The sequence below is a fragment of the Chiloscyllium punctatum genome, chromosome 38 (genome assembly GCF_047496795.1).
Source record: "Chiloscyllium punctatum isolate Juve2018m chromosome 38, sChiPun1.3, whole genome shotgun sequence".
Classification (NCBI taxonomy): Eukaryota; Metazoa; Chordata; class Chondrichthyes; order Orectolobiformes; family Hemiscylliidae; genus Chiloscyllium; species Chiloscyllium punctatum.
This window is the reverse complement of record NC_092776.1, coordinates 31475436-31496333: the sequence shown is the minus strand read 5'-3', so window position 1 is coordinate 31496333 and position 20898 is coordinate 31475436. Positions and strand designations below refer to the sequence as shown.

The 20898-nt window shown below is 40.6% G+C and overlaps 1 protein-coding gene across 2 annotated transcripts in view; it reads right to left on the bottom strand.

Moving 5' to 3' along the window:
- lhpp (phospholysine phosphohistidine inorganic pyrophosphate phosphatase) overlaps positions 1-20898 on the bottom strand; it is a 165860-nt gene that overhangs the window by 131532 nt on the left and 13430 nt on the right. The gene's annotated exons all lie outside the window — the stretch shown is intronic.

Genomic DNA, 20898 nt, shown 5'->3' with positions numbered 1-20898 from the left:
ACAGGCCTCTTGGATACAGTATTTCAAAGGCCCTCCACAGTAAAACAAAATTCTCTTGATTTCAGAACTAAATGCCATCCCGCTTCATTTTTGAATTGTATCTCTTGGCTTTAGACTGCCAAACGAGAGAAATAGTTTACCTACAGTTACCATGTCTATCCTGTTAAGTATTTTGTAAGTTTCAATGAGATCACCTCTTGTTCTTTGAACCTCTAGAAAATACAGGCCCAGTTGCCCAATCTCTCTGTAGGACAATCTCACCAGCCTGGGAACAGATCCAGTGAACCTTTGTGACACTCCCTCTAGTGTGCGGGGAATTGTAATTTCATATTAAAGACGAGGCAAAAGAAAAGCAGAATAGATCCAACATAACACCTGAAAGTAATGGAAATACTCAGTTGGGTCTGGTCGCACTTTTGGCGACAGAAACAGAGTTAACGCTTCAGGTTGATAATCTTTCTTTGGGAATTATTAAGAGATGTAATTGGATTTGAGCAAGGGATAGGTGAAAGATGGGACAGAATGAATGATAGCAGATTTAGTCACAGCGCCAAAGGCAATGATGAAGGAGGGGGAAAAAAAACCAAGAAAAGATGTGCCTTAATCAGAAGTCCTCCTGCCCAAAAGTGAAAAAAAAGTCAAAGAAAAAATTGAATTGAAAGGAACCAAAAAATTGGTGAAGCAGAGATTACAGGCAGAAAATGTTGAACTCACTATTGAGTATGGAAGGCAATAAAATGCCTAATCCAAAAACGAAGTGCTGTTCCTCAAGTTGACATTAAACATCACCAGAACAATGCAATAGTCAAGGACAGGGTGCCAGCATGACAGGAAGGTGGAAATTTGAAATGACAGGCGACTAGAAGCTCACGGTCACACTTGTGAGCTAAAGGGAGATTCTTTGCAAAGCAGCTACTCAATCTGTGTGGTATCACTAACACAGAGCAGCAAACACAGTGAAACAAATGAAAAGGAATATATGTAAATTGCTGCTTCACTCATAAGGGATATTTGAGTCTTTGGACAGAGAGAAGATGAAGGACCAGATGCTGCATCTCCTGCACCTCCATGGAAAGATGACTTGGGAAGGGAAAAGTGCCTATTGGCATGAGAGAGGAACAGACCAGGGTATCATGCAGGGAAGATTCCATTCAGAATGCTGGAAAAGGAGAGGGAGATGTGGTTGCTAGTGATAGCACGCTGGAGATGGTGGAAAAAATGGGAAATTATACACTGTGTGCTATATACAAAGGGAGCGGTAGTCAACAGGAATTCTATCATGGTTCTTGGAGAGAAGAAGGGGTGAGATCAGAAGCATGGGGAACAGATTCAACATGGTCAATGATCCTCTCAACATGCTGGGGGTTTCTCAAGTTGAGGAAATGAGATTGGACTACCAGAGTAACCATGTTTGTGGAACTTGGAGAGGAGGTAACAGCAAGGGCTGTTTGGGTTCGTTGAACTAGATGGTAAAAAGCTATGAAGGGAAGATAACGAGAGAAGATGGTGATATGGCAATAGCTTGAAGGTGATTGGTGGGATCATGGTCTGGGAAGCTAGGACGAGAAATGGATGGAGAATCAGAATTCAACTTCTGCAAGAAAGAGGTCAGTTACCAGACACAATGTCCCCACCCCTCGTTATCTAATTTGATAACAATGTCTGGATTAAACCCAAGAAAACAGTGTAGCAAGTTCAAAGGAAGACAGGTTCAGGTGAGCAGTGAAACTAAGACAGCAAGGCCTAGGGTTAGGGAGAACATTGGGGACAGTGAGCAGGAGGGAGTTACTCCTAGTCAAAAAAAGAAAAAAAATGTTGATGAAGGCAATGGAAGAAAAGTTCAATACCATGTCAAATTTGAGACTGAGTAAAATGCAGTCCTAATGGGATAAAACTGAGCCCTTTGTGAAAGTTAGTTCTTTCACCAGAGTTGGGAATATGTGGAAAGAAATGAGATTAGAGGGACCTATGGACAAAATACACTGGTGTTATACATGTGGGACATATGACCAGATCTATTATTTCAATGCAAATAATGAAAATATAATCAATCTCAACAGTCAGGAATTTCCCTCCTGGAGCTCCATATAGAGTATGGGGCTGTTTCTGTTTCCCAAACCTAGCCCCAGTGGGGGCATACGGGAAATTTTGGGGTTTTAGTAGAGATATTTCCTTGGCTCACACAGTAGTTCCCTGTCCAATTGAAGGGAATGGGTGGGTCTGAGGAACTGAAGAACCCAACAGATGCCAGGCCTTGTAGCCTCAGAGGAGCAACAAGCCGTAATAAAGGGCAAATAATAAGACTGGTGTTTCAACATGGAAGTTCCTGGTCACAAACACTTGTGAAACTATAAACAAAAAGATGGATCTGGCAGCTAGACTATCAAGAGGAGCAAGGGTATCTCCCTGCAGGATGGCCAGGTAGGGACAGACTCTGACTCAGACTCTGACTTGACCCTGCCTGCAGAGCTTGCCCCAGGCCGTCACTGCTGTCAGTCTCCATGCAGTTAAACTGCCTCCCGCCACTGTGGGAAACTAGACACTGTCTGGAAAATTCCCGTTGGCTTCCTGAAATTGCAGTTAACAGGGCTCCAAACCAACCTAATACGTTTGATACATTTCTGAATATTTGTGGTTACCCATGGGGTACAGGAGTATGGAGATGGGGTGGGTAAAAGATATTAAAAGGGTTTGACCAGTCATGATTGTATTGATTGGTGAGGCAGGCGTAACGGGCTGAATGGCCTCTGTCCCAGTGTTCACACTCCCAATCTCCTTTTAAAAGATTTATTAAAATACATGACTATAAGATTTTAAAAATCAAATCTAGGTCACAGCTGAAACATGGTTGCTTTGCATTTTAGGGAGTGGCAAAATGCACCTTATTATTAAACTTAAATGGACAAAACAGAACACACGTTTGTTCATTGAGAAGTTTCTAATGACTGAACTCTTCTTAAATTTTGCCAAATATTCCACTGCAGGCAAATATATGTTGTGAATAGCAATCAACCCTTGGATAACAAAGCCATTTGTTTTATGAATGTTTGTGTTGGAAAGCACGTCAGTCTGCGATCTGAGCAACAAAAAAGTGCATGACTTAACAGGTCTTTCTTAATGAGACCGATGATCAGTTTCTTTAGCACTATTTATCTTAGCTAATTACAGTGAGTGTGAATTATCAATTACAGTTAGAGGTAATTGCCCTTCATACAGAAAGCTTTTTTAGTTCATTCAGAGCCATTAATATAATGCTACAATTAACGGTCACATTTACATTACCAATATATCTCCATTGTTCTAAATTGTGAAGTAATTTCATTTTTCACAGGAGAGCTTCTCTTAATTTACTGATGCAATTGACTGAATAACTAGAGAGACTGTCATGGGGCTAATCAGTGATAATGAATTATCCTTTGACCTTGTAAGGGTAATGCACAACACATGCTCCCTCTGGATAACTACAGTTGACATCTGCTGGAACTTTCACTTTCACAAAGTTTGTGTTCACATATCGAGTCAAATACAGCTAATTATTTAGAAAATACATTCGCTCTGATAGTCTAGGGCAAAATCATTTCTCAACAATCAACATCAGTGAACAGAATAAAAAAAAAGACATTGAAAAAAATTATCAGTACAAGTTAAAACATTTAGCTGGAAACTCCCATTAAGGAAAGTGAAAGAAAATTTGATACCAGGTGTCACCAAAGGTTTTTCTCTTCCATATGTTTTTTTAGAACATTTTCTAGCAAGAAGAATTTAGCTTTTTGTGTAAAGGCATAGACTATGTCACAAATTAGAAGAAAACAGGTAACAAAGGTGATAATTATCTGTAAGTTAGAATGTAATTATCATTCTCAAAATTCATGGATCTTTGGTACGAGACTTTCAGGGATTAAACATACCATTTAAACAGTCAACTTCTGTGAAGTGATAAATGTTGTACCCAATTTTTAAGAGTCAAAAATGTAATTTTGAGTTTTACCTGCACCATGTCAACAGAGCATGACAATATTTGGTGATGTTGTTTACAGAATGGGAGAATAGATGGAAGGGTCTCAAAATGATACTTTCAATGTTAGAATTTTCAATAACGCTCATCCTTAGGTACAGATCATGAATTTTGGTTTGTATGGTTGCAGAATGTTACGAGACTGGCTGCAGAACAGGGAGCACAATGTGATTCATTAAAACAAAATACCAAAAACAGTTTGTGAGTAACTTTAAAATGGTAGTTCCTTAGTACTATTAGGTTGTAAACATAATTCCTTGAAATGACCAGCCATGCATGAGATATTGTTGTTATTCCCTTTGCCCTATAAAGGCTAATCACCAAAACACAGGGAAAGCTGGCTTCCCTAATGTGCCAATATCGCCCTCAGGCTGCCTCGCAGAAGACAATTCAAATTGGAATCGTTTAAAAAGGCAAGTTTATACTGGCAATCGTCCTTCTGTTCATTTCCTACTGTGAGACTCCAGTGCCTAGTAAATAAAGTCCAAAGCACTTTGATACGGTGACAGAAGTAAGATTAGATTCCCTACAGTGTGGAAACAGGCCCTTTGACCCAACCAGTCCACACTGACCCTCGCTGAAGAGGAACCCACCCAGACCCATTTCCCTCTGACTAATGCACCTAACCCTATGGGCTATTTACCATGGCCAATTCACCTGACCTGCACATCTTTGGAATGTGGGAGGAAACCGGAGCACCCGGAGGAAACTCACGCAGACACGGGGAGAATGTGCAAACTCCACACAGTCACCCAAGGCGGGACTCGAACCCGGGCCCCAGGTGCTGTGAGGCAGCAGTGCTAACCACTGTGCCACCGTGCCATAAGGTCAGTGTTAAAAAAAATTTTGATGAATATGAAAAACCTTGCATTCTTACAGCACTGCACACAATGCAGTATTAATGGGGTCATGCAGAGATCAATTCTTACTGTTGACTCCATGTTCAATTCTAAGTAAGTATGATGTATTTCAAAGTTAATAGAAAGCTAGTTCTGGAAACGGTTCTCAATTATCGTTTCTTTACAACATAAAGGATGGGTGTCATGTACGTTACAGTGTCAATTCTACTCTATCACTTCTTCCATGCCAAATACTCAGCTGTCCTTGAGGGCTCCAATTAAAACTACCTATTGTAGATATTTTAACTAATCTGATCAGACATTGGAGCAAATGTGACTTGAACCCAGGCCTTCCACTCAGTGGTAGGGACACTACCACTACATCAGAAGAGCCGCAACTACCATTTGTACACCACGAGCAATTGCAGCATGCTCTGTAATCTCGAGCATCTTTGCTTGGATTGTTCACAGGCTCATTTCAAAACGATCCCTATTGCCTGAATCTCCTCTCAATTTAAATCCAACCAATTCTTTAGGGATTTCTTTATTTTGCTATAATGATAGGTTCTATTATTTTTCCCTTTTTACTTGCTCTTTACAAACCCTGAAAGGCAGAAAGGAAACTAATGTTTTGCCAGACCAACAATATTTCTCTAAAACTAATAAGTGGTGTTAGACTGTGGTTTTACAAGGATTGTGCAAGGTAATTGTGTTACGGTGGGTGAAATGTTAGCATTTGGCTCTAGGTTCCAATCCAGCCTGGATTGATGGAATGGAAATTTTCCCTGTATCCTGACTAGACGAGACCTATGCAAGTTAATTTAAGCAATTTCGATTCCTTCCTTGCAAGCACATCCTGTTCTAATCTGGAATTAATTTGGAAATTTCACTCATCCCCAGAATGAATGAGTAGAAAATGGAATATAGGTCATATTGATTCAGTAGAGGTGTACTTTCAAGGTGCGGACTGAGGCAAATTGTTCAATCATAATAGTGAGAATTTTATATCTACCTGTGCTACAACTGACTTGAGAATGGCAGTGCTTAATTCTGATAGACTGTCTGGGGAGCAATGGTCTCGTGTTATTGACATTAGGCTCTTAATCTAGAGATTCAGATAATGGTCTTGGGACCTGGTTTCAAATCCTACCATGGCAGGTGGTGGAAACTGAATTTAATTTTTAAAAAATCTGGACTTAAGAGTCTAATGATAACCATGAAATCATTGCTGATTATCAGGTTCTGGATCCACTGGTTCATCAATGTCCCTTAGGGAAGGAAATCTGCCATCCTTACCTGGTCTGGCCTACGTGTGACTACAGACCCACAGCAACGTGGTTTACTCTTAATAATTAAGGACGGGCTAGAAATGCTGGCCTAACCAGCAATGCCTACATTCCATGATTAAATAATAAATAATAAAAGGGAGAAATCCAGTATCTAACTCCAACATTTCTCATTTGATTAGTCTAAAAAAAATTAAAAGAATTGAAGTCACTCTATTTTGTCCTCAGTACTACATTCTGCTCATCCATGTGTATAGTGCATTCCCATGATGCCACTGATAACAACGATTCAGCAAAGTCTAGGGATAGGATGGAAGGGGGCAGGAGCGAGTGCCGGTAATTATGTCTCTTACTGTTACTACTATGAACTTTAAAGAACAGTACATTCTCTGGCAAGTTCATTGTTAATGTCCAAATGATTTTTGAGCTGAAACAATTGCAAAGAACCAAGTATAAACATATCCCTCTCCCTGGACTAATTTTTGAAAGGTCACTTCCCCCTTTCTCTAGATTTCTTAAGCACACAGAATCCCTTTTCCAAACTGAATGCGTGACTGACCAAGTATCATGTTCCCAGGTCCCGAACAATGTTATTCTCTAAATCATCCAGATCATTCTGCAATTGGTCAGGAGAAGTGGGTACACACTGGTCTCCAGCCACCTGCATCTTCCCAAGGCTGGGAAAGAGAATCTGCTCAGTGTGTCAGGAAAACACAAAGTGATCCATTCCATCTCAAACCATGTTGTACAATGCTGGCTAATCTATGGAAATGCTGTATTAACTGCTTATACAGCCACTCATCATTTTCAGATCAAATGCAGGACAGTCAGAGGAGTTTAAAAGTTGGTTGAAGATCTGTAGCTTAGCCACTACAAGACTGCTTTGAACTGACCTTTACCTCGCCCTAACAGGTCAGTCTGATGATGCCCCACAATGCAATTACTGAGCATCAGATGTGCAACTCCTTACAAATCACCCAGAATTCTACACATCTGCTGGCTGTCAGCATCTGCCACGCTCAGTCATGTGCAAATAATGAAAAGCATTTGTTATTGCCCCAGAACAGGTAAGCATTATGACAATTACTGCACATCCCAACTGACCTTGTGTAAATCTAAATCCCATGACCCTTTAAGCCATGGATATTTGGATGTTGAAAGTGATTGACATCAATGAACGAATTTTGGACAAATTCTATCTTTTTCAGTTGCCAGCTGGAAGAGACAGAGAAACGTTCACTTTTTGTACAATGTTGAAGAATGCAAATATTCCCCAATTGGAATATTTAACCGGACAGCAGTATTTGGTTAAGACTTTGGAATAACTTTACTTTAATCCTGTGTGTCAGACTCGTAACACAGGAATATGTAAAGTCTGGCAACAGAATTGAGTGAATCTCGTTCAGACTGTGAAAAAGCCTCTGTAAGAGATTAATGTGCAATCAGGTATGTCAGTGTGCGAAACCCAAAATCATCTCCAGTTTGATAACAAAATTTAGAGATAGCACAGAACACTTAAAGTGGAAATGGAATATAAGTGCCATATAGATACAGCAAAGAGTGCTCAAAGGCTGGGAAGACTGGATTGAACTATACAGTGCTATCCCTCACCTGAAATCACTTCATTCTCAAGAAAACCACCAATTATAGGTAAAATGTTCAATCTCTTAGCACTAACATCTCTTATTTTGTAAGGGAACGTAACATGATATGGAAAATTGTACAATAAACAGGGATCGCAGAAAGCAGTAGCCATGGAAACAAATATCAGGGGGAATTTATAAGATGCTTTGGATCACATTAAACTCAAGCATTTTTGGAACAGTTCAAGGAGGAAAACTGAAGTTCCACAATCACGGCCACAGCCGATTTCCTTGGAGTTACAAAGTCTGGACATAGCGATAGGGCCAACCTGTGTTTTGATTAGAGTGGTGCTGGAAAACCATAGCAGGTCAGGGCAGCATCTGAGGAACAGAAAAATCGACGTTTCGGGCAAAAGCCCTTCATCAGGTGTGCAGGCAGGGAGCCTCCAGGGTGGAGAGATAAGTGGGGGGGAAGGGGGTGGGGAGAAGGTAGCAAAGAGTAGCAAGTCTGTTTCAGTGCATGGTTGAAGAGCATCAGGGCAGAGGAGATAACCTGGGGGTTGCAGTGAGAAAGAGACTCACAGATTCTTGTGGAGAGAGGAAGAGAACTTCTTCAAGGCTTTGATTTGTACAGGGACATGTACGGTAAATATGGTCACAAATCCAGAGTGTAACAGTCTAGATTTGAGCAATTGATTTAATAGCAATTCATGGGATCAATTTTCAATGCACAATCAGGTTTGTGCTAAATGTGAGAAATGTGGAGGAACTACACTTCCAATCACAATAACTTCTCAAAAGATTGATTCTCAAAACGTCTCTACTCCACACCTCATAACACAAGTAGGCTTCAAGTTAAAACGGTTAGAAATTCTTGTTTCCAATCTATCCAACTTCTACTACATGTTGAGTACTGAATTGAGGTGGTTACTTCAAGTAATTTCCACAAGGAAATATTAATTGCTGGTGTATTTCACACATTCTTCACTGAAAGGGCAGAAGAGCAGAATGGCATTCTATGCCAATGGTTCCCAAACTTTTCAGTATTGAGATACAAACAATTCTATGGTCCACAGACTTTTTCCTGATGAATTGATTGCTCATAAATGTCACTGTTAACTAAACTTACTATAATTATGGCCAATCTAGAGAGGTTTGCAACATAGTGCATACAATAAGCTAAAGAAGAATCAAAAGCTTTGTGTTTCAAATCCACTTCTAAAAATACACTGTCTTTGACTGCAAACACAGACACTTTCAAAATCTGCTCAATTCGATTATTTCTAACTATTGACTAACAATGGGTCAGAACAAAACTCAAAGAAGAGTACATTACTAGTTTAGTGGGAAACCTGGGCATGCCTTTTGACCTGGGGAACAATTGCCGAGAGGCCACCCAAACTTTTTGCTCCATTGACAAGCTTTAGCTCCTGTTATCATCATGTATGGCACTGTTGAAAATGTTAGTTTGCAGAGGTATGTTGCTGCAAACAGTAACAGTAAGTCAGACATTGTTGGATAGTCATGTGCCACAGTCAACCAAAATATGTATAAAGACACCTTTCCAAACTTTAGCTCCATTGTGTGATCCATCTGTAGCTTTGTGTACTCCTCTTTTTCTTTTAAAATCAGCTTTTAAGACGAAACACTAGAAGCCATTGGATGAAACAGATCACATATCCAGTCATAATTTTCCACATTTAGTGAAGGGAAGTAGAATGTGAACTTCTCTTGCAGTGCTTTGAGATGTTTGAATGTGAGGCTGTGTATATCAAGAGCTGTATTTGCAGCAGACGATGCCAGTGGAAACATCTCAAGTCAATCTCCTGCCACTGTCTCTTCTCAAAGCAATGGTTTTGACCCTAAAGCTTAAAGTTTATCACATCATTTACTGTCTCTGAACATTTCTTGGCTTTCTTTTCTGAGTTCAGATGTTTCATTGACTAAATTAGCAGATGAATTGTTTATTTTGACAAGCAACCTTTCCATTTCTTCTCAGAATCTAAGACTTTGATCAGTGGCATAACTAAAAAATTTCCAAAAATATTCATATTATCTCCTAACTATTATCTCCAGGTCAGCTCTGGCTCATTTGTGAATCACCTTAAGTTGGTGACCTCTGGTTCATGATCTTCCCACTTTCTCTCTAAGCAGCCGCTCGGAGGTTCCTGAGATTCCAGTTTTGGAATTTGATGGGTGCATGGACCTCGGAGATGTGAGCACTGAAGAAAAATTACAGTGTGTATTCTCCAACAATGGAATCAGTTTCTTTCTGTCTCCTCTAATCTGATGTTTCACTTTTGTCAAATCACCTCTCTATATTCTCTTCTTCAAGAAAACATTCACAGATTCACCAGTCTACCTACATAACTGAAGTCTCTCATACCTAGAATCATTCCCTTAAATCTTTTCTGCACCATAGAGATGTATGGCATGGAAACAGACTCTTCGGTCCAACTCATTCATACATCCCAACCTAACCTAGTCCTACTTGCCATTACCCGGCCCAAACCCTTCCTAATCACATACCCATCCAGACGCCTTTTAAATGTTGCAATTGTACCAGCCTCCAGTACTTCCTCTGGCAGCTCATTCCATACACGTACCACCCTCTGCGTGAAAATGTTGCCCCTTAGGTCTCTTTTATATCTTTCCCCTCTCACCCTAAATCTATGCCCTCTAGTTCTGGACTGTCCCACCCCAAGGAAAAGACTTTGTCTATTTATCCTATCCATGTCCCTCATGATTTTATAAACCTCTATAAGGTCACCCCTCAGCCTCAGATGGTCCAGGAAAAACAGCCCCAGCCTGTTCAACCTCTCCCTATAGTGCAAACCCTCCAACCCTGACAACATTGTTATAAATCTTTTCTGAACCCTTTCAAGTTTCACAACATCCTTCCAATAGGAAGGAGACAAGAATTCGATGTAATATTCCAAGAGTGGCCTAACCAATGTCCTGTACAGTTGCAACATGACTTCTTCACTATCTACTTGTAACTCTACTTTCAAGGAGCTATGAACCTGCACTCCAAGGTCTCTTTGTTCAGCAACACTTTCTAGGACCTTACCATTAAGTGTATAAGTCCTGCTCTGATTTGCTTTCCCAAAATGCAGCACCTTGCAGTTATCTAAATTAAACTCCATCTGCCAATCCTCAGCCCATTGACCCATCTAATCAAGATGTCGAACTTCATATTTCCTAAACTGAGGTGGCCAAAGAAAACAAAAGGATATACGTGAAAGGCAGAAAGAAATAAAGCGCTTCACAAATTGTTCTCCCACAGAAGCTTACTTTCTCAGTAAATCTCTAAAACACTGCCTGACAGATTTAAGGAAACAAAAATATTTGAAATACCACAATTCAGATGTGAATACTTGCACAGAGAGATTGTCCATCTTAATGAAAATGGCAACAGTGAAATAAATCCTGAACTTCTGAAACCTGGAACTGGCCCCTGCCATTTTTGCAGGGTGGATACTACAGGAGGTGGGGGTGCGGGTGGTGAGAGAGTTTTAAATTACACATCTATGATTCACAGAGGCACCTGTCTCAGTCCACTCTGATTTTTGTTTCGGCATGTATGGATATTGAACTGTAAGATTTGTTGTAATGTATGCTGTAATCTGTATAAATCTCGAAAGTGTTTTGTATTTTTTTGTAATTTGGCAGATTGCGTTTTCACCTTCTGTGTAAAGCTTCTGTCCATATGAGTGTACTAAATAAACAAAATGATTTCCCATTTTCCTATCCTCTATTAATTTGTAAATTTAACCCATATAATAGTTAGCATGGTAGATATAAGGGCAAAAGGTGGTAATTTGGGCAGATGAGTTGGCAAAAGGCTATAAGGAAACATGTGGGTTGAGTCGAGAGATATAGACTGGAATGAAAGTTTTGAGGCACCTTGGGGTACAGATAGGGCATAATTTGGAATGGAGGGAATGAGGGCAATAGAGGTGCGTATAGGGGCACAGGTTGGCATTATTGGACATGCAGCATGGTGGGGTGAGGGCTGTTTTAAAGCTGGGACAAAGTGCTGGAGCACTGAGGTGGGCCTTTCAAAAAACTTACCCCTACACTGGACAACCACCTGATGAAGGAGCAATGCTCTGAAAGCTAGTGCTTCCAAATAAACCTATTGAACAGTAACCTGGTGTTGTGTGATTTGTAACTTTGTTCACCCCTACATTGGCATCCCTGTGGCTGCTTCCGAACACTTTTCAGGGCAGGCAGCCACAAATGCAGCCCTTCCCCCACCCAAAATTAAAATTGAAATTGTCCTCACGTAACATCAGAACAAAGTTTCACACCTCAGAACGCACAGAGCTTGACAAACAATTAATTCATTCCCACCTGTGGGGTCCTGAATGTGGAAATATAATATTTTACAAGACGTGATCTTTAGCATACTATTCTCTCTAAAGTTAGTTCTATAATAACTGCCTTCTGTAATTCCATGCTAATCTTTTCTTAGTGGATTACACAATTAGAATGTTAGACAATTCCAAACCTGTCTAATGTATTACAGATATTATTGTTGCAATCTCCTCTCCAGCTTTAAATTAGGTGGTGTAGTTGGATTATCCATTACCCAATTACATACCAGGCGGCTTGGCCTTTCAATTTAATGCATCCATTTAGAGCACTAACCTAAAGTACAATAGTTAGAAATGTGTGCATTCTGTTACGTGATCAGTTTGATACACCAAGCTCTTTTCCCATCCAATTGTAAAAGCAGCTGAAATACATTGCTACTCAAAGCACTTGTGGCTCAGCCTGCTCACACTTTACCTGGAAACCACAACAGCAAGCTGATTCCATAAGCTGCTAAAAGCCATCCTGCAGATGCAGCAAACAATTAGAAATGATACGTTGGCCTTCATTGTAAAGGGATTTGAGCACATGATTAAAGATATCTTGCTACAATCTACACTACCTTAGTGAGGCCACAGCTGGTGTACATATGGATGGTTTTGATCTCCTTATCTCAAGGAAGATATGCTTTCTGGCTTGCTGAGCTGGAAATTTCATCACCATACTAGGTAACATCACCAGTGTGCCTCTGGATGAAGCACTGGTTGTATGGCCCACTTTTAACTTGTGTGTTTAGGTTTCCTTGGGCCAATGATGTAATTTCATGTGATGATGTCATTTTCTGTTCTTTTCCTCTGGGGTGGTAAATGGTATCCAAGTCAATGTGTTTGTTGATGGAGTTCTGGTTGGAATGCCAAGTTTCTAGATTTGGTGTTTTCTGTTTGGCTTGTCCTAGGATCGATGTGTTGTCCCAGTCGAAATAGTGTCCTTCCTCGTCTGTATGTAAAGATACTAGTGAGAGTGGGTCATGTCTTTTTGTGGCTAGCTGATGTTCATGTATCCGCGTGCCTCGTTTTCTGCCTGTTTGTCCAATGTAGTGTTTGTTCTAGTTCTTGCAAGGTATTTTATAATTGACATTAGGTTTGCTTGTTGTCTGTGTAGGATCCTTCGAGTTCATTAGCTGCTTTTTTTTTTTTAAGTGTGTTGGTGGGTTTGTGGGCTACCATGATGCCAAAAGGTCTGAGTAGTCTTGCAGTCATTTCCAAGATGCCTTTGATGTAGGGGAGAATGGCTAGGGTTTCTGGACGGAAATGACTTCCAGACTACTCAGGCCTCTTGGCATCATGGTAGCCCACAAACTCACCAACACATTTAAACAGCAGGTAATGAGCTTGAAGGACCCTACACAGACAACAAGCAAAACTAATGTCAGTTACAAAATACCTTGCAAGAACTATTACAAACACTACATTGGACAAACAGGCAGAAAACTAGTCACCAGAATACATGAACATCAACTAGCCGCAGAAAAACATGACTTGCTCTCACTCTGATCTTTACACACAGATGAGGAAGGAGACCACTAGAACAAGCCAAACAGATACACGCATGAGAATTCCTAGAAGCATGGCATTCCAACCAGAACTCTGTCAACAAACACATTGACTTGGATCCCATTTACCACCACCTGAGAAAAATAACTGGAAATGACATCACCATATGAAATGACATCACCAACCCAAGGAAACCCAAACAAATAAAAAGCAGGCCATACCCCCAGTACTTCATTCAGAGGCTCACTGATGATGTTACCTAGTATGGTGATGAAATGTCTGAAACCAAACCTTCCAGCTCAGCGAGCAATACTACATCCAGAACCTCAACCTGAGCTACAAATCTTCTCAAAACTCGCTAGATATATTTTGCTTAGAGGGAGTGTAATAGAGATTCACCAGATTTATCCCTGGGATGATGGATTATGGAGAGATGGGGAAGTCAACTCTGGATTCCCGAGAGTTTTGAAGAATGAAATATATATTCATTTCCAGAATTCTTTAGGGCAACGTAAGGGTGGATGTAAAAGTTTTGCTTAGCTGAGAGTCCAGAACCAGGGCCACAACCTCAGCACCATTTAAGGAAGAGGAACTTCTTCACTTAGAAAGGGGTGAATCTTTTGAATTTTCTATGCAGTGGATTGTAGAAGCCAAATCATTCAGCATCTGCAAGATATAAATCAATAGATGTCTGGAGGCTAGTGATATTACGGGATATGGAGACAATGCAGGAATGTGGCATTGAAGTAGATGAGTCTGCTCAATAGCTTCGATGGCTTACTCCTGTTCCTCTGTTCCAAAACAGCAGCACAAAGGGTCAGATAAACCATTTTGTTTTAAAATCAATGTGGATCTCATTTGTTTATTTGGTTTGATCTTGGAATTTGGTTTGTGAGTGTTAGCAAACTCCAAATATTCCTACATGTTTTTATTATTGGCATTTCGTAAAAAGCATAAACTAAAAAGTTTCCTGTGAAAAGCTCACACATTATTCAGTGTAGATTCTCCATCAGTTGTTTTGGGGTTTACGAATATTTTGGGGGGTGGGGGTGGAGACAGGAGTCACACAAAACTCTCTCCAAATTTGTGAACTATAAAACACTGGGAGGAGCCAAAAATAGTAAGGCAAATCTCTACTATAAAGCCACAAAGAAGGTTTATAGGATCTTTGGATTTATAAATAGAGGCACAGAATATAAAAGCAAGGAAGCGAAACTACATCTCTACAAATCATTGGTCAGACCACATTTGGAGTAACTTGTTCCGTTAAGGAAAGAAGTTAAAGCTGTGGAGAGAGTTCAAAGGAGATTTCCGAGAATGATATCAGGAATGAAGGATTTTAGATATAAAGGAAAGATTATGGGTAATCCAAGATGGAGGATGGGAAAACATTGTGACTGTAACAGCTGCTCCTTTTTTGATGTATTTTCAGTGTTGGAGCTGATCTCCTTGATTTCTAGGAGTAGTAATTACTGTTTTATAAGCTGTTGCAACTTTGGAACTTTGGGAACAAAAAGAGCAAAACAATGACATTTTAAAAAGGAGAGAGACAGACAAAGGCAGTGACCACATGATAAGTAAATCAAATGGAGAAATAAACCTGCACTGCTCTGCTGTATGATTGCAAATATCTCTGGACATTGGCGTCATCGAAGAAAAACTAACAAACAGCAATATTCACAGCTAACCTTGGAGAAATCTGTATAGGAGAGCTCACTGCATGGGAGCTGCTAAGTGGCTTTTTAAAGTGTAACCTTACATTTTTTTTGGTAAATATACAACAGTGAGTAGAGTGGGCTCATTTTTTTGATTACAGGCTTTCCCTGGGTTATGAACACCCGACTTACGAACACCCGTACTTATGAAGTGACCTCCGTAAAGCGTACTGTTTTTAAAAAAAATTACATACAATGGTTCATAAGTACAGGCGTTCGTAAGTCGGACTAATTTGCATAACGCTCAAAACATTGCGCTGTACTGTAGTTACATTTATTACGATTACTGTATTATTATATTTAAGATATTTTAGGTAAAAGATATACTATATACTAAGACAAACATTTGACTAATTGACACTATACGTGAACAGTATGTAACTGTTCTGACTTACGAACAGACTTAAAAACAGGAACACATTCGTAACCCGGGACTTCCAGTAATGATTAGATTAGATTAGATTACTTACAGTGTGGAAACAGGCCCTTCGGCCCAACAAGTCCACACTGACCCGCCGAAGCGTAACCCACCCAGACCCATTCTCCTACATTTACCCCTTCACCTAACACTACGGGCAATTTTAGCATGGCTAATTCACCTAACCTACACCTTTTTTGGATTGTGGGAGGAAACCAGAGCACCCAGAGGAAACCCACGCAGACAGGGGGAGAATGTGCAAACTCCACAGAGAGAGTCGTCTGAGGCGGGAATTGAACCCGGGTCTCTGGCGCTGTGAGGCAGCAGTGCTAACCACTGTGCCACCCACATGTTTTATTGAGATCTGTCTCTTGATTAAACTTTTAAAATATAAAACATAGGTACTAAGTTAGCCTAGAGGCATGTTTTTTTACAGCAGTAGGACTGTCCTATTTTCTGGGTCTATACATTGTTAAGGTGCAAAGATGGTCTTTTGTAGACGCTCTTTCTGTCGGATGTGGGAGAGTAAAGAGAGTTTCTATATTACTGATGATTATGTCTACAGGAATTATGTTTGCTTATGAAACCTCTGGAATACATGGATTGGTTGGACCAGCCATTAGAGGCAATGAGGAATTTACAAGAGCCAGGGGTGTGATGGATGGCAGTTATAGGAAGGGAGATGAACTGAAGATACAGTCATGTCGATGGACTACCTCTTTGAAAGGTAGGAGGGGGAGGCAGGCAGTCTCCTGTGGCTATCCGCATCTTAAATAAGTATTTGGAAAATGTAGGGGGTGATGGACTCTCAGGGGAATGTAGCACTGACAGCTAGGCTTCTGGTGCTGAGAATGGCTTAATGTAATCAGGGGTACATCAGGTTCCAAGTGATCGATTATGATAGAGGATTCTCTAGTCAGAGGCACAGAAAGACATTTCTGCGCCCAGCAACAAGACATCAGAATGGTGTGTTGCCTCCCTGTGCTAGGATCAAGGATATCTCGGAGAAGGTGTAGAATATTCTCAAAGGGGAGAGGGACCAACTGGAGGTCATTGTACACATTGGAACTAACAACATAGGAAAGGAAATAGAATGAGATTCTGAGGAGAAAATATGGGAAGTTTAGCAGGAATTTAAAAAAGAGGTCCTTGAATGGAGTAATGTCTAGATTATTACCAGTGCTACAAGCTACTGACAGTAAGAATAGGAGGACAGAGCAGATGAATGTGTGGCTGAGGAGCTGGTGCAGGGGAGAAGGATTGACATTTTTGGATCACTGGAATCTCTTCTGGGGAAGAAGTGCCCTGTTTAAGAAGGACAGATTGCACCTGAATTGGAAGGGGACTAAGATAACGGCAGGAAGATTTGCAAGAGCTGCTCAGGAAGATTTAAACAAGTAAAGGGGGGAGGGGTTCCCAAGGAGATAACGAGGAAAGAAATCAGTCTGAGACTGGTGCAGTTGGGAACTAGAGCAAATCAAATAGTTAGGTCAGGCAGGAACAAAGCAGAGAATGAGGTTGGACTGATAAATTAAGCTACATTTATTACAATGCAAGAGTTTTAACAGGGAAGGCAGATGAACTCAGGACATGGTTGGAAACATGGGCTTGGGATACCATAGCGATTGCAGAGATGTGACTCATAGATGGACAGCACAGGCAGCTTAATGTTCCAGGGTACAGATACTTTAGGAAGGATAGAAAGGGAACAAGAGAGGAGGGGAAGTGGTGTTTTTGATTAGGGGTACTTAGAGGGGATACTCCTGGGAGTGTGTTGGGGTAAGTTATTTGAGTGGAACCGAGAAATAAGAAAGGGATGATCACCTTATTGGGATTGTATTAGAGACACCTCCCAACAGTCAGCAGGAAATTGAGAAACAAACTTAGGTTATTTATGGTAGGGGATTTTAAGTTTCCAAACATAGACTTGGACTGCCATGGTGATAAAGGTTTAGATGGAGAGGAATTTGTTAAGTGTGTACAATAACATTTTCTGATTCAGTATGTGGATATACTTACCAGAGAAGGTGCAAAACCTTCTTTTGGGAAACAAGGCAGGGCAGATAACTGAGGTCTGAATGGGGGAGCACTTTGGGACCACAGAGTCATAGAGATGTACAGCATGGAAACAGACCCTTCATGCCGATCAGATATCCCAACCCAATCTAGTTCCACCTCCAATCCGGCCCATATCCCTCCAAACCCTTCCTATTCATATACCCATCCAAATGCCTCTTAAATGTTGCAATTGTACCAGCCTCCATCACATCCTCTGGCAGCTCATTCCATACACATACCACCCTGTGCGTGAAAAAGTTGCCCCTTAGGTGTCTTTTATATCTTTCCCCTCTCACCCTAAACCTTTGCCCTCTAGTTCTTGACTCCCTGAACCCAGGGAAAAGTCTTTGCCTATTTATCCTATCCATGCCCCTCATAATTTTGTAAAGTAAATTGTAAGGTCCTGTGGAGTGTGGCTGAACAAAGAGACCTTGGAATGCAGGTTCATAATTCCTTGAAAATGGAATTGCAGGTAAATATGATGGTTAGTAAGGAGTTTGGTACACTTACCTTTAATGGTGAGGGCATCATGTATAGGAGTTGGGAAGTCATGTTGTGGCTGTACAGGATATTGATTATGCCACTTTTAGAAAAGTGCATTCAATTCTGGTCTCTCTGCTGTAGGAAGGATGTTGTGAAACTTGAATGGGTTCAGAAATGATTTACAAGGATGTTGCCAGGGTTGGAGTGTTTGAGTTGTAGAAAGAGGCTGAATAGGCTGGGACTATTTTCCCTGGAGTGTCAGAGGATGAGGGGAGAATAGGGTAAATAGACAAGGACTTTTCCCTGGGGCAGGGAGTCCAAAGCTAAAGGGCATAGGTTTAAGGCGAGAGGGGAAAGATTTAAAAGGGACCTGAAGGACAACATTTTCCTCACAGAGGGTGGTGTGTGTATGGAGTTGCCAGAGGTGGTGGTGGAGGCTGGAACAATTACAACATTTAAAAGAAGGGCAGAAGAAGGATAAGAGGTGACTTGATAGAGGTGTACAAGATGATGGGAGGCATAGATATAGTGGATTGCCAGAGAATTTACCCCAGGAAATAGATATCACGAGGGGGCATAATTTTGAGATGATTTGTGAAAGGTTTAGAGGAGATGTCAGAGGTAGGTTCTTTACACACAGAGTGATGGGCGCATGGAATGCACTGCCAGCAGTGGTAGTCAAGTCAAATACATTAGGGACATTTAAGTGACTCTTGGATAGGCACATGGAAGACAATACAATAAAAGGCATGTAGGTTAGTCTGATCTTAGAAGGTCAGCACAACATCGAGGGTTAGATGGCCTGTAAAAAAAACATCTGGATGGGTATATTAACAGGAAAGGTTTAGAGGGATAGGGGCCATATGCTCACAAATGAGACTAGGTTAGGTTAGGACAACTGGTCGGCATGGACAAGTTGGACTAAAGGGACTGTTTCCATACAGTACATTTCTATTTGATAGATTGGGCCTGTTCTCATTGGAGCAGGGAAGATTAAGAGGTGACCTCATTGAGGTGTTCAAAATCATTAACAATTTTGACAGGGTAAGGAAGGATATTCCATTTCCACTAGTTAGTATGTCAGCAACTAGGGGTCACAACTTTAAGATTGTCAGCAAGAGAGCTAGGAGAGCGATGAGGAGAAATTTCTTTACTCAGAGCATTGTTAGCATTTGGAATGCACTGCCTGAGAGAGTGGTAGTGGTGGATTCCATAGGAGATTTTGAAAGAGAGCTGGATATATATTTGAAAGGAATGAAGTTAGAGAGCTGCAGAGATAGGGCTGGAGCATGGGACTAGCAGGGTAGCTCTTTCTGAAGCTGGTAAAGACACAATGGGTAGAATGGCCTCCTTCTGTACGGTAAAATTCTATGATTCTAACCTGCAATAGAGATAGTTGGCAAAATTAGGGAATTGAGCTAAAAAGAGAAATGTTTAAAAGTGAAAAGTTGTAAAGCGGAGGCAAATACAGAGTAGCCATACAATATAAAGAGGAATGGAGACAGACAAGGGATCCGAGAGTTTCATTTGAAAAGCCTTTAAACTATCAGTACAATGTGCAGCTATGATGGAAAGGGCAATAAAGAGTTTGGGTATACAGCACATGTCCAATAATAGTTAGCTTATGTAAAACAATGGTCCTTCTCAACTGCAGTACTGTTCATGGCTCTGTGCCAATAACTAAGAGGAAACTTCCAGGCCCTGAAGACAGCACAAAAAGATTCACAACTGAATAATGGGATTGGGCACCTGAGGTATAAGGTAATATGAAGGATATTAAAAATGTTCATGTTTGGTAAAAAAGAATTGCAACTTATAAGGGGATTTCAAACATGAAAGATCTTCAAGGGGACAAAGTTGAATCATGTTTCTTTTTTAGCACCAGGGGATATCCCAAAGTAGGGATAGTGAGTTGAGTTTTGAGGGTCTGAACACTGAGGCAACAATGGCCATTGTGGAGCTCTGATTCAGTTATAACAGCTGCACTCCAATTCAAGTAGGTAGACCCTCATTCTAACAGCATCAACCCCTCTACCTTCTTCACAGTGATCATTGAGGGGTCACTACGATCTCCAAGCCTCAAATTTCAGTCACAATAGGGAAAAGTTTGGGAAATACTGGGATATTGGTTAAAAGTTCTAGATTAGAAATTCTGACTACACTGTTAAGATATGATCCGTTTTGTAGAAGGAGATAAATAAAGATCCTTCTATGTGGTGATTCAAGTGGATAATGGTGTAAATTTTAATTATTTGCTGGATCAATTAAAGGTATCAGAAGCTGTCATAGTAACCAAGCATTACTGATAATGATGTGACTCTAAATGAGAACATCTGGAGTCTGAGAGGAGGAAAGAAATTGTTCAGTTATATGCAACATGTTAATTAATTTTTGGAACATTTCTCCCAAACCCAGATTTTGCCATTAACTAGCCACAGATTGCTTACTTGTCTCTCTGGTGTTAGCATTACTTAGGGCAATGTAGGAGATTGCAGCTCCTTATGGTCGAATAGACTTTTATGGTCTTCTCTCACTTCTTTTTCCATATAAATTAAACAGTACACAATTAGAGGTGGAACAAGAGCTCTACACAATACACTCCTGACTGCACAGCTTACTGGTTCTTAGGTT